Source organism: Dermacentor albipictus, chromosome 10 (genome assembly GCF_038994185.2).
Source record: "Dermacentor albipictus isolate Rhodes 1998 colony chromosome 10, USDA_Dalb.pri_finalv2, whole genome shotgun sequence".
NCBI classification, from domain to species: domain Eukaryota; kingdom Metazoa; phylum Arthropoda; class Arachnida; order Ixodida; family Ixodidae; genus Dermacentor; species Dermacentor albipictus.
In genome coordinates, this window is record NC_091830.1 from 55,206,284 (window position 1) to 55,219,033 (window position 12,750).

The following is a 12,750-nucleotide window of genomic DNA, read 5'->3' on the forward strand; positions in this document are numbered from 1 at the left end:
TTGCTTGAATTATGTGTGACGTCACATTTTAGATATTTCCAAGATAATATACGTATTGTGATCTCTGCTCTTGACAGTCCTCGTGCATTTCCTGTTGCTGAGGATGTCAAGTACGACACGCTCCTCCCACCTCCCTGTACAATAGGTAGTTTACATGTCCATTCAACGGGTAGCACTCCAATGCCACACAAACACGTTAGCTTAAAATAACCTAATACGTTAACCGTAATTACAGATATGCATCTTTCCATAATTTGTAACATATGGAAACACCGGTAAATTCGACCAGCTATTCCCATGGGTTTGGGGTGCAGGCGTTGTTCAACATTTGTGCGGGATCCTGACGACGCAAATATTCTAGTTTATTTCAAGTTATAGATATACAAAATAAAATCAACCGCACTGGTATCAGCTATAATTGATCAGTATGTACTCAGAAAGAACCACGCTTTGCTAAAAAACACAGAGGAGACGCTGTATGCCTAACCTTTATGAAAAAAACACGTCAAAATCACCTGCAGGTATGGTGTTGGCAAGTATAATATTTTGTAGGTTTGAGCGTTGGATGGGCGTTTATATAGTTTGTTAATTTTCGAACGCTTTTCTATCTAACGAAGAGATAGGTTACAGGTAAGGACGCTGCTGCTGTTTTAAAAGCAACTGCAACAAAATTTCACTTGCCCTAAATTGCCTATTGATACCTAGTGTATACCTTCAAAGTAATATTGGCCAAGCCGCAGGGCTGCTCGTTTCCAATGTTCTTTTTATAAACGGCTATGAAATAGTGCCTATACAGACGACTCGTCCAGCTGGCGGCAGAGCGGTAGCGATGCGAACATGGCAAATATTGAAAACTGTGCAACTGCTGATCTCTCATTACCGCCATGTTGCGCCTAGGCAGGCAGGCGCATTGCTTGGTATGGGCGTCTTTGTAGTGTGTTCTACTAGTGGACCTTACAAAAAATGTTGAAATGGTATTGCAGTGTCATTGATCAACGCCAACAAATGACATTAAAACCGCATTCGTGAATTGTTGAAACACCATTGAGGAAGTTGTTCACAACTGTTGATTATTGGTCCGCGACACTTAGTCGAAAGATCATTAGGGCATTTCATTTTGAAAAAAAAAACGATGGTACATTGTTGAAACTACGTTGTTTTTCTATGTTGAAATCCCACTGAAGCATTGTTGAACATGTGTTGAGTCTCAAAATTGAAGGACCATTGAAGTATTATTGAAATATCTTGTTTGTAAATATTGAAAGCCGATTAAAGCATTGTTTCAGATGGGTTCAGTCAACATTGAAAACCCAATGAAACATTGTTGCCCATCTGTGGAGCCTATATACTGAAAGTTCATTGAAATATTGTTGCAGCTGTGTTGAACGTCAGAACTCAAATTAGGTTAAAAGCCCTTTATCCTTCCAGGGCGTTATTAGCAGTGTTTAAAACTCCACTTTTCTTGAAACACTGCTGAGCTATGTTGCACATAATTATCTTTGATGTCAAGTTGATACGTTTGCGGTGAGAGGATAGGGGCAAATATAAATACAGGCGTTTCTGTATTGCAGGTCTCCGTCACCTTGGGCTCAAAAGCATGGTTCTAGATTGCCTGTCATAAACCATATTGTCAAGCTTCTAGCAGTACTGTTATGCCACTTTCTAAATTGTCAATTGCAAATGACAATTTTTAAATTTTCATGATAAATGGTCCTTCGCTTAATCGAGAGGGCTGAACTGATGCATAGATAAACCATTCTTCTAAGGTGGAGCGCTTATTTGTAACCAAACATCAGTGTGAATGTACAACCATGTGTAATTTGGGAACATTAGAAACTTAAAAACTAAAAACTATACCCGCCGTAGTTGCTCAGTGGCTATGGTGTTGGGCTGCTCAGCACGAGGTCGCGGTATCAAATCCCGGCCACGGCGGCCGCATTTCGATGGGGGCGAAATGCGAAAACACCCTTGTGCTTAGATTTAGGCGCACGTTAAAGAACCCCAGGTGGTCGAAATTTCCGGAGTCCTCCACTACGGCGTGCCTCATAATCAGAAAGTGGTTTTGGCACGTAAAACCCTATAATTTAAACTTAAACTATTTCAAAGTACAAACTTCCTGCAGCTTGACACCCTGAGGAAATTGAACACTGACAGATGTAGTCTGTACGGCAGTGAAGTAAACACATTTTTGGAAATAAATAAATCTTAAAAAATTAATACCGAAATATATAGATGTACAAGCAGATTGACATGACAATAAATAAGAACAATCGAAAAAGGTACTTGCTTTCTTTATTAGGTAGCCAGTGGTACTATAACGATCGCACGATTCGCTTGAGCCAACAGCAGTAACAGAGACGCCGATATGCCGGGTAGTTATGTTTGCCTTTTATAAAATTTATTAGAGACTGGCTGTTGCAACTAACATAATTCTAGATACAGAGTGCCAGGCCTTACTCGCACGAGAAAGTAAGACACATATTAAGCTAATTAACAAAATATAACTGCATAAATAATTTTACGAATTGTAGCCGGTAAGCTAAAAATATGTATGCACTTAGAATGAATTTCCAGAATGATCCCAGTGACAAGGCAAATACTACCAAACTACCCTTAAAATGCACTGTTGTTCCACGTACTTTCTTTAACAAAACACCAGGGTGCCTACCAAGTTGACATTTCCGAATTCTATGAGTTTTTCAGGTTTTCCCTTATTGGATTTGTAATATTCCTTGAGTGACAAAGAACTTTGTTTTATGTCAAGGCCGGCTGGACACCATGAGCCCGATGCTGCCACTCTCTAGTAAGCATGGTAAAAAAAGGAAAGCGACTTCCAGTTTTCATAATACGGAGTAGCGCTTGTTTTATTCAATAAGAAAACAGAAAGGGGGGTGGTCAGTCAAATTCTCACCAAATAAAATACCTTAGAAAAATAAATGATAACACCATTAGTGAATCAAGTCGACCATTCTGAAATACGAATAAAAAGAAGATGCATACTGAAGCAAGCATTTTCGAATATGAGCTATATCTATCCATTGATTACAAGCTCAATGGTGTGATGTTCGAACTTTGTCACAAGTGAGTCTCTCTCAACAGATTCTCTCTGTTAAGTCACAATCAGCTGTCCAGACATACTCTCAGCCCGCGCACACCACCTCAGTGTTGCGTTTCATTCATTGAAAGTGTTTTTTTTTATTTGATTGAAGGACATCTGCATCTAGGCGACAGCCAATACACTGTTTTTTGATCTCATGTTTGTTCAAAGAAGCGGCGGCACGCCGTCTTTCCCGTTCATTTCTCAGTGTGTCCGTCCTTTCTGTTCTCTTCCGCCTTCCGACGCTCGTTCGCTTCACGAACAATTTGAACCATCCTTTCAGTCAGTTCTACAGTGAACGTATGGTTTTCAGTACTCCCTAGGGCCCGCGAAAACATCCTAAAAATCGGGCAGTTCGACAAAATAAATGCATGTCTCTTACTGCCCCTAAAGGACCCCTGAAAGGGTACGGACAAATTTTGTAGACGCGTAGGGTACAGCTGAAGTTAATCATTCGCGCCACAATTTGTGTGAACCATCTCATATTAAGAGAGCTACAGATGATTACAAGTTATCCTCCTCCATAGCCATGCATTTTCTCCTCAACTCGTTCGCCGAGTGATCGGGGCTAAGCTCCACCTCCACTGGGTCAGCGTCATGATGACATGTCGTGTCGTCGACTTCCAGTTCTCGAGGAGCGCGCGTAACACCTATCCGAAGTCTCCGCCAGCTGCTTGGCAGTCGACCCCAAGCGAGAGCTATCGAAGCAGCGTGCGTTGCGAGCAGCCTGTCGCAGCGCCGAATGTGCCTCGTATTACGGTAACCACAGGCGAGCTAACCACAGGCGACGTAACCACAGGTAACCACAGGCGGACCTATCACGGCCGCAGTTCGCCCTGTCTGGCCGTGAGTTTAAGCGCACTTAGGACCATGGCGTCGGGAAAGCATGCTTTTCTGGCATCCTGGAGGCCCTGGATCGATTCCAACTCAGACCTAAATTTGCTTAAGTTTCTTTTTGAAGGCAATTATTTACTTTGTATACAGAAATCAGCCTGACGAATTTGACGTCTATTCGAGTATTTTTGACGTGTATTTACTCGTCTTGCCGTCGGCCATTTTTGGTACCATTTTCCCGTCACGCCGCCGACGACAACGCCGGATTTTCGCCTAGTGTGGCATATAATGCTTTCGCATTAATAACGTGAGTGGAGATAAAGGTGATCGAGCATCCCATTCACATATCAAAGACGGCGAGTTCCCCGTCGATTTTCCTTCCTTCGTCCTAGTTCGCTCGCGGACGCGGTTATGTGGGCGCTCTTTGGCCGTCACAACTGCACTTGCTAAAAACCACAGCTCGGCAAAGACGCTGTTTGGCTACATGCAAACTGCTTGTAGAGTCTGATATACCCATAGTGCTAAGTAGCCTCCGGCAAACTGTGTAAAAGCGTAGGAGCACTGCCCTCGCGCACTTGCCATCAGTACCATTGTTTCGCCCTTTCAGCAAAACTGTGGTCAATAATGGACCCTGTACATTTATGAACTTGCATATGTGATTGGTCAACGACGCTGCGTCTGCTTCTTAGTGCACACATCTCACTTTCGTGCTGTGACCAATTGCTCGGAAAGAGAGAAAATAATATTTTTTGAAGAGCATACGCCAAATCATCATGGGGGTTGAAAAAAATAGGCATATGCGCAGTCGCAAATACCTTGTTGAACTTACAAAGTGGTACACTTTGAGGCGTCAAAGATGTTAGACGCAAACATTCAACCAAGCGGCAAAGCTCTCAAAGAAATGGGAATCGTCATTAAACAGGCCTTGCTTCGTGCACCATTGTTATATGTTGCAGTCCCAAAGATCCGGTACGGCGAGGTCAAAGCAAATAGAAAACAAAAAGAAAACCTGACATGGTTCCGCTGTTTGGGGGCTTCTAGCGCACGCACGTAGTCCCCAGATGCTGTTGCAGTGACATAAAAGAACGATGAAGCACTAGGGCGGCTTTCTTTATTACTCAAATACTTTGTACTCACACTAAATGTATCACACATCGTTAAAAACTGTGATCCATGCTATAGAATATTTGCCATATATTGATTTTTGTCCACTCGTTCTCGGTACTAATTTGTTTTTTTAATAATTTCAATTTATTCATTCGTCCTGTACCTGTTCTGAATGCTAGTCAACCAGTATAACTCGTACTGCAGGCGCTCCTGGCATAAAACTTGCGCAACAAATAAAGTCTTGGATTATCTTGTACTCGCTATACAAATTAGCAAAGAAAACGCCTTTCCGCAGAAAACGTTGCTTATGAAGTCCAGCTAATTGGGAATACAGGAGAAAAGCAAAACCATATAGAGAAAAGCTGCGAATTGCTAAGTGAAGACACAAAATAGGGGATAACATATTCACCAATAATGACGTGCCAGCGAAGTATCCTCAGAAGCGCATTTAACATCTTGGGAGCTTCTTCAAGACAACATATGTGCTTCGTCTGAACGATCCGTAGTTTTGACATTTAGTTGGCATGCCTGAGTGAAGACAACGAAAGGAATGCGGTGTTAAATTCAGAGATAACTAAATGTTAGTGTGGGTCTGCGTTCTATGTGCCCTTCCGTAAGGTCATATCAGAACGCTCAATGCGTCTCAACGTGCTCCCTTGCCGGCGAGGAGTTCATACCTAGAAGAAATGTTAAGTGGCTTTCAATTTCACTATAATGCTTTTTATTTTGTACACTTGTGGCTGCGGCGTGACGAGTGCATTGACGCACGCCCGAAGCATACATTTAGTCAACCAGAACCACAGAGCTGCCATGACGTTGCGGAAGTGTGCTCCTCCAACGCCTTCCTAGATTCCCCAACGCCGATGCAGTGCGACTCATGACGTCATGCTACGTTGCCCACCTACCAGCGAATCTAGTGGGGACGCACCCGAGTAAGGCGCCCCTGAGTAAACCACCACTTTCATCGCGCCAAGCCTATAAATGGACACCAACATGATGTTGTAGAGCAGAGTGCATGGGCCTTCTATCTAGGAGGCGCTCGCTTCTCTCTCTCCCCGTAGTCACCCCGTCAATTCCCACCCAGACCAAAACGTGCCAAATTTTCTTTTCAAATCTAGTACTTTACTTTGTTTACTGAAACCTGCCTGAGAAATGCGATGTCAATCCGAGAATTTACGACGTGTTCTTTGCTAACTACGCCGTCAGCCAGTATTGGCAACATCATTCGGCCATGCCGCCGACTACCAGGGATTTTCGTGGAATGGGGCACATAATGCGTTGGTATTAAGACAGTCATTTGCAGTGGCGTGTGATCTGAGCTCCAACACGATTCCTTCTGTGGAGGGACCTTTGGCTGTAGGGTGGGGCCAACACATAAAAAATGATTAATAACTAACTACGCGTAATTGGAATTATCTTTAGTCGCTAAATTATTCCAAATTCAGCGGCACCGAGTGTTCTAGTATTTCCTTCGGCCATGAACAACCTGTTGCAACTCGCATTGAACGCGAGTGTATATTATAGATAAAAAAGCATAATTGACTTTGCATGGCAAAAGCTCATGCACACAATATTGTATGCACAAAACAATTCTACATGAGATTTATTGGAGCAGCTGTCACCAGCAGCGAGGTTGCCGCTTTTACTAAAATATTCAGCATGCATGCCTTCAAAGTAATTTCTTCTCCCATAGAAACAAATGAAAAAAATTACATTTGAAAAGTGCTGGCAAATTATTTCACTTCGAATGAAGGCAGACAATCGAAAGAAAAAAGCTTAATACGGTATTTCAGCCTGAAGATATTGACACGTTTAGCAAAACGTTATCGTGCGGCACTTCGTTCAGCATTTCCTACAACATTCAGGCCACATGTGTTCATCAGGAAGCGACTTTCATGGACAGAGAGGGTGCACGTCGCGGGTCTGCTTAGTCAGCTTAGTGAAATGGCCCGGTAGTGCGCAGGCCATTGAGCTTTTACATAAAGTTCAGGTTGACTTTGCCGAGTCAAAGTTATAATTGAAAGCGCCGGCGACATTAGCAGGTACAACTCATCTATTAAATATCACAAAGAATACTTTTCAGTAGATCAGCCGTTACAGTGAACAGACACTTGCAATGGTAGTGGGAGCATGGTCTCAGGGCTGGAAAGAACCGAAAGAGTGCACGATGGTACCTACTTACAAGAACTTCGAGAAATAAACTCACTTCCATGGACTATTACGTATTATATCTAATGTTTTTGCATGTCGACAACGGCTTGCAGTCTTGAAGTCTCTTCAGTCATGTACACTGCGTTGCAGTCTCACAAAGAGAAATACACGTGAGTGCACAAGATCATTTTGGCCACACTAATCTTCACTGTTATCCCTGTATGAGATGCTGCAGTCATTGCGTTGCCTTCTTTCGTCACACACACATCGCCGCCTAACAGGCAAAACTAGGTCATTGCATGTACGAAGTAAATCTATTCTTTTCAAGAAGTTGTCGATACGATAAATGCTCTTCTGAGGATACTTCGAGGGAAGCCTCAATTTTGACAGCTTTATTATTAGGTTTTCTGCATTGACCTAAAACTTTTAATTTCTTGCTAGTCCATTGCTTTTCTGTCCTATTTCTAATAACCTGAGCTCCTTACACAACATTTCCTGTGTAAAAAGGGCTTGGTTCTCTTTATCTAATATACCGAGAACTAAGTAGATGTCCTAGATCTGTTTCCCCCATATATGTTATGCCAGAATGGCGTAGAGTACGAGTTGAAGTGGCTAAAACCCATTGCACGCAAGTGCAGGAAGCATAAGTAAACAGCAAAACTTTTTAAGACAAAGAAAGGACAAGAATCATATGTTTAAAAGCATAATATCATGATGATCCTATCAAAAATGTCACTGTTTTACAGGATGGGCGAAACATTGAATGTGGTGGCGAAGTATTGTACCCATACGCGAAGCAACGCTCGCTTTTGCTCATTTGATTTTTATGTGCTCTGCTGCATCTGCTCGCCGAGCACCACGTGCACGCGCTTCCTTCTCCCGAACTGTAGGCCAATGTCAGCTTCTTTTTTGATTTTCGTTTCTTTGCCTCAACCTCTTGCTACTCTATTTTTGGGACTGCAATATACATCATCTTTCACTTCGTTGAGCAGAACTTTAAACATATGCAAATTATGCGTAGCTGGACCGAACAAAGGCAGTGTTGTTTACCTTGCATGTATATACTCAGATTATTTTTTTGCGGTTCCCCTAATTAAATAAATAAAGAATTAGCTTATCAAGAATTATAAGTATATGAAAAGGGAAAAAAGTATATGAGATAGTTGTAGAGCAACAATGGAAACTCGCGATACAGCTTTCTCTTGCTTATTACGTGCTACATGAAAGTGCTTTTCTGAGCGTGGACGAAGTCGGCGTGTACACGCAAGGTGCCTAGAGCGGGCAGTTGCGCAACAATTTCGCGTTTATTCGTCGTATACTTTCACGTTCTGGAAAAAGCTTTTTATGCAGCGTGTGTTTCGAAACAGAAAGCTGTATCAGGAGCTCTCCCTGTTGCTACAGAATTTTCTAATGACCACTTTCCATTATTTATATTAAACGAGAAATTCTTTAACTAATTAGGAATAATTATATAAGCAGGCAGGATACAAAAACAATCTGGTATTTCCAAGCGAAGGCAAACAAGACTACCTTGGCTTAGTGATGTTACGTGGCATATGCATTTTTTAAATGTTTGACTCAAGGTACGTAAACACTCTGTATAAGAATGCTGCATGGAGCAATGCTCGTTTTGCGGAATTTACTATTTCTTTGTGAACTTTCCCATTTGTAGCAATGTTTGTATGTACCTCTGTCACCGAAATCACTTGGACGACTCGGTCTGCTCCGCAATAAAAATGTGTACCCCTTGGTAAGAACAACTACTTGTGCTCGGCAGTATATTGTCACGCACCAAGGCAAGTAGCAAGCAAGAGAACAGCAGTCAGACAGGACATTCCAGACACGAAGATGATGGTGATGATGATGAAGCCTCTATTAATGGCACAAACCCACAAAATCTACAAATCAGGTAGTAATGTGATGGAAAGATGAAATAAATTGGAAAATAAATAAGTAATAAAAATGTAAAAGAACCTATTAATCGAAAAGAAGAAACAAACTGAATAAACGAAACAAAGTAGTGTTTGATAAGATAGTCTGCTTTGCCTAGATAGGAGTAGTAAAAATAACTTATTACTGAAATGAAGGAATGAATGTGTGTTGGTTAGTGGCGCAAGGGCCAGGTATGGTCAAAGAGCGCCATGACAGTGTTAGGTATTTCACAGTGGAATGATAATGTCTGTGAAATTGATGTGACTAGGCTGTAAAGGGGCCTAAAATATAGTGACTGTAAAGTGCGTAAACTCTGCGTGCAATAAGATTATGGCGATGACTAATGACGAGTGCTATGAGCCTTACACTGCAATGCGGAAAAATGATAAGATCTACAAAACATGTAAGATGCAAAATTTTGCTCCAGCGCAACAACCTCACCAGAGCTCTAAAAATACAAGGGCCTGGAGGCATGTGCTGTCTGGAGGCATGTGCAGGAGGCATGTGAATGTGCTGGCTATCACATCGGCATCCTCCGAAGAGAAGAAGCGCTACGAATGTATGGGACTAATAACATGTAAGACCACATATATGAGGAAACCTAGGACTGTGTTTTTATGAAAAGTGGGTCTGGAGCGAGGAGCATTACAAGATGAAGGGAAATGTGCTACTAATATCCCAAGGAAAAATGTATCTTTCTTTCAGATTTGGCTTTCCGACACTGCAGAAAGACGTGGAGGACGGTGAGCCGCTCCCCGCACCTAGCACAGGTTGGAGGGTTATTTCCGGTGAGTAGAAAATTATAGGCGCCAAATATGTGTCCTGTTCTGAGATGACAGAATAGGATATCTGTTTGGCGTGATGTTGTTGCAGAGGGCTAGAATCCTAACGGTGGCTTTATCCCGTGGAGCTTAGTATTTGTTTCCACGTGCAACATTGATTGCAAGTTGTTTCGCCATTTGTTTCGTAAGAAAGGCCTCAGATCTGTGACAGGCACAGCAGCGGTTGACGTGGTCATCTCGTCCGCCAGAACGTTACCCTCGGTGCCCCTATGGCCAGGCACCCAGCATATAATGATATGCTGCTTAGATATGCATGCTTTAGACAACATAAAATAGACTACAATAAATACAGGATTTTTGTGCGTATAGAGTGACATCAAGGCCTTCACGACACTTAGGCAGTCTATATATAGCACTGGTTTTTAAACTTTTGATTTCACAATATGCTTCACAGCAGAGAATAGTGCGTAGGCCTGGGCCTTAAAGATACTTGTTTGAAATCGAATTCCGAGAAGGATGGGCCGAAGGCTGCATGGGACACCGCGGAATTTGACTTCGAAGCGAATGTGCAGAACTTTGTGCAGGAGTGCTTGTGCTGGAGTTCTAGGAAATGCATGCGTATTTCGATCTCTTGTGCGTGCTTTGTACCTTCTAGAAAGGATATGTCACATTATACAACCTGCCACTCCCAAGATGGCAAGAATGCATTAAGTGAAGTTCGAGGAGTGGGACACGCATTTCATCACTAAGTTCCCACACACGCTGCAAGAAAGGCTGTTTTATAGAGGGACCATTACGGAAAAGTGTAGCACACGTCACATCGTTAATGGTGTTAAAACATGGGTGTTGATGATTGGATTGGATTGGAATAGAAACTGGAGGGACACCCGGGCAAAAAACTGTTGCACCAGCTTGACGGAGGTCCAGGGTCCCTTACATGGTAGTAGCACGCACATGATATATACAGAAACGGCTTTTTACACAAGAAACATTTCATGCCACACGCATGCATAAAATATACATTTTATGCTTGAATGCAATTTACTAAAGTGTCGCTATGAAAAAAGAAAGTAATCACGCAAACACCTTTTATTTAGCGTAGCTGTGTGCTTACATTTGTTTAGTACAGTCCATATATTATGTCCTTGAGGCCTTACAAAGCGTATTTGGTATTTGTGTGTGGCAGAAAGCATCCAGTTCACGTTGATTTGCGAAATAGATGTGTATTGAACAATTTCAAGGACATACTATAGTGCAAATACCTACACTTTGAGAGAACCTTTATTTATTAGTTGATGTGCATTTTGTATTGTCGCATATCTGAAAGGGAAGGAGGTGATTAATATTAAGAATGACAGTCCTGGTATAAATTGGCCCACTGCTTCAACTAAAAACCCAGGGAACTTGCGATCAGTAACTTATGACACATGTATTTCTATATAAAGGAGTGATGTTACTAGCTGTGTTGGAAATGTAAATGTTTAGACACAAATATTAGCACCATTCATTTCTAGCACTGTCTTTTACAAACCTTTGAGCTACTTTGGTGACATTCGTTCGGGTTAGTCCAACAAGTACTTAACGACGCAGCCGAATTGTCCACTTATTACTGTTAAGGTCATTCTTACATTACTCCTTGAAAATTGGTGTTTTTTTCGGCGGCTTGGCCAAAAATCTAGAGAGCCTGAGTGTGGCCAAATTTTGAAAGCTCCTCTTGGCGTCACGCCTGGTTTATTTTTATGGCCAAAGTTCGTGAGTAGTGATCGCTTTATGTAGATCTATTACTTTTCAGTTTCAGTATTTGTACCGCGGTACGGTTGTCAGTTCAGCCGGCTATAAAATGACGAGAAATACATGAGGGTATGCCTTACGTTAACAGACATGTGATTTGTCGGCTTGCAATAGCGAATCCCTGTTTCAACTGCGTGTGCTTGTGATCCTCTCATTGGAATATGGACTTACTTTAATTGGATGAATAGGCGAAACTTCGCACATTTATACGTCGATGTATGATCAAGCTAAAAAAATGGCGTGGTGAACCTGACTTACAGCGCGTAACGACGGATAAGAAAAAAAAAGCATGACACGGGTGCTATAATTCAACCAAACATTATTGACCACATATGTACAAAAGTTATACAGGATCAATACCAGAAGTCACTTTTGCGCGGAAGGCTAAGTATCCATTGCGATTGCAAATTATTAGACTGGTAGATGAAGTAAGGACAGTATTTTTGGCGGCCGTATAAACTTGTAAACATAGGCGTACTAAATTAAAAAGAATGGTATCGCACGCTCACAGGCAAACATGAACACATTTAAAATCTCACACTCGCCTTCAAGACACTCGCGTTAACAAGCGCGGTGGCAACAGCAGGCGAATAATTCTTCGTGATGCCTTTCGCTTCAACGCGAACTACGCGGCGAAAACACAGCGCACATCAAGATATCAGCCCTCGTTGCCCCTAGACTGTGTCCTCATCGAAGATGGGTTTCGAGCTAGGGACCACGTAATCGCATTCAGAGGTGCCACGCCATGCCAAGCATCCGCCGGAGTAGAAAACCTGCATCCCTACCCCCCAAAACCCAACGCCCCAGTGTATGGCCATTAAATGATGTAGTGCCGTTAAATGATTAGCCGAGGTTCAGCAATATCTTGTTAATAAAAACAAACTCCTCCTAATCCCAACAATGAATGACTCACTCGCGCAAGTCACCGCATGTTTTTTTTTTTTACAGTTTGCAAAGCACCCGCAATTTCATGGTTGCGCTGGTCATTGTTCTTCATGAGCGTTGCTAAAATCTGTTAGTTAGACACCTGAGGAACAATTGCTTCATAAGTGAGAG

The 12,750-nt window shown here is 42.3% G+C and overlaps 1 protein-coding gene across 1 annotated transcript in view; it reads right to left on the reverse strand.

Moving 5' to 3' along the window:
* Positions 1-5,504, reverse strand: part of LOC135917068 (A disintegrin and metalloproteinase with thrombospondin motifs like) — a 43,338-nt gene extending 37,834 nt beyond the window's left edge. Inside the window, exon 1 of the mRNA XM_065450559.2 lies at positions 5,448-5,504. The gene's annotated coding sequence lies outside the window, so the exon portion shown is untranslated. The remainder of the gene's footprint in view (positions 1-5,447) is intronic.
* Between the last annotated feature and the right edge of the window lie 7,246 nt (positions 5,505-12,750).